The sequence below is a fragment of the Stegastes partitus genome, unplaced genomic scaffold (assembly GCF_000690725.1).
Source record: "Stegastes partitus isolate 25-593 unplaced genomic scaffold, Stegastes_partitus-1.0.2 Scaffold640, whole genome shotgun sequence".
Lineage (NCBI taxonomy): Eukaryota > Metazoa > Chordata > Actinopteri > Pomacentridae > Stegastes > Stegastes partitus.
Genome location: NW_007578371.1, coordinates 188,848 through 191,340, shown reverse-complemented (window position 1 = coordinate 191,340; position 2,493 = coordinate 188,848).

Here is a 2,493-nt window from a genome sequence, read left to right as displayed (position 1 = left end):
GCCACCCTGCAGCCCCCTTGCAGACTATGATATTTCTAATTTATTTAAATTTTTCACTTTGTATTTGTCGACTTTAATGCTTAACTGTCTTTTTGGCTTCTTACTCATTTCAACAAAGCAGTGTTTGCTTCTTCGCATGTGCTGGTCTGCTTATGTGCATGAGGTGTGAGCAGTTCAGTTCAACACATGCTGCTTTTCTTTGTCAGACTGCTAAATTTAAAGGATTCCACAAAAAACACACTTTGTTTTTCATGTATCTGTCTGTCTCTTTGGGTTTTATCAGCTTGAGGCAAGTTCTCCTGGTTAGGAACTACTAAATTAAGTGTTTAGCTGCATGCACTATAGAAAGTATTTTGGGACATGCCTGAATTCAAGTGTAATAAGTATTCAAATTGACTTAGTGAAGATTTCAAGACACATTTTTGCTTTTTTCCAACACTTTCACTCGACACCTTCTGCAAATTACATTTACACTTTCACTAATTTACTGGCAACATTTCATACTCCCTCTAAAGTAAAAGGGTAAGGAAACTATATACATAAACTTAATGAAGCATATTTGAACTAATTTTCACCTGTTTTCACAACATAGGTGAACTGATAACTGCATATGCACAACAGCAACAATACTGAATGAATTATGCTCCATTATGAGCGCTGTGACTACATCAAGAAGCCATTAGGAGGGATTTGTCCAGCAGATGGCACTGTGGGACCGATCTTCCCACAAAAGTGAATATGCATTCACAGCAGCACTCAGACCTCAAGATACTGCCACACATTCAACAAGGCCTGCTGAAGAGCTGTAAAGAGAGAGAAAAAGTGCTAAGGCTGAGTCATTTTGTCACTCTAATTGCATATTGGTTTATGCATCTACAGTTTTTTGTCCCCTTTTGAATTTTATGCAGCCAGGACTTGTGTGATGTTTTTTTGTTTTTTTTTCATCTTCTTTTTTTTTTTTTTCTTTTTGAGAGTGAACGTGCATTTGCACTCGTTGTGGCAGTAAATGTGTGTGTGAATGGTTGCTTGTTTATGTGCCTGTGTGAAGCACGAGTGGGCGTGTTGGTGTGGTTCTATTGCATGTGTCTGCGTGTACGGGGGAGGCTGGGTGTGCTTGCTGTACTCTCACCCTCTAATAGATATCCCCATCCAGCTTGCCATTTAGAATTGGAGAGCAGCCAGTTGTATGCTCTCCCACACCAACTCTCTCTCGCTCTCTCTCACTCTCCCATCTCTTCTACCTCGTCTCTCTCTCTCTCTCTCTTTGCACAATTGGATTAGTGCAGAGTGATAGAGACTAAAGACAGAATCTCACTGCTGCAGCCAGTAGCTTGGCCTTATGCCACATCATATAGACACACAAACACATGGACGCCACATGCACACACACACACACACACACACACATGCTGCTGTCATTCTACCCCGAGGCTAAGCTAGCTACTTTGATATCCAGATGGCTTAATTACTGCATGCGTATAGACAATCACACTAGTTTACGTGTGCATGTGTGTGACATGCTTGGAATTGGAGAAGACAGTTTTGTTCCGCGATGTGATTTCATGCAGGTCTGAATGTAGATCATGCAGAATTAGAAGTGCATTAGAAGAACAAAATATTGAGGATTATGGAGTTTGACACGGGTTCAGGTTGTGAGTTGGGTTGTCTTGCAACTATACGCCTAAAAGAAAGAAGAAGAAGAAGAAAAAAGAGCTAAGAGTCATATTTGTTATGAAGAAAGTACAATACTGCAGTCTACAGAGAGCTACATTCTTGTTATGGTTTGCCATCCATATTGTAAGATAAATTAGTAATTGCGAAGCTAATTGCTACTTCCTGCAGCATTTTCTTTTCAAACTGCGGTCGGGAGCAGTGGCTTTTTCAAGTCTTGTTGTCACCTTGAGGATACTAGTTAACCAGCAGAGAATTCTATATGTTGAAGTGACTCACTGTATTTCCCAAAATGCCCGTTCTTCTATATAAACTCCTGTATTAGTCGCCAGCAGCAGAGCTTCAGGGATAGCGACGCTGGATTGTAGGCGGCCGTGGCTCAGGTGGGAGGGCAGGTTGTATGTTAACTGCTGTGTTGATGTTGCCTCTGGCCATTCCACGTGCCTTTGGGCAAGACACTGAACCCTAAGTTGCTCCAGATGGCAGGTAACTGTCGAGGTGTATGAACAGATGAATGGAAATTGAAATGTAAAGTACTTAGTGGAACCTAGCTAAAGTTAAAAGATTGGACTGTTGGACTACTTTGGTCCAAGCTGATATATTTTAACTACATGGACATATTTCTTGGTTCCCAGAGGATAAGCTCTACCCCCTACACCCCCAAGTTTTCCTGCTGCATCATCATCACTAATTCCTTAAAATATCTCAACATCTACTTGCTACACCTGTTACCAGAGGATAAAGCTCAGTAACAATGAAATCACTGACTAAAATTCAAATTAAGTACGTTGATACAAGACCTAGAACCTACAGAACTTATGA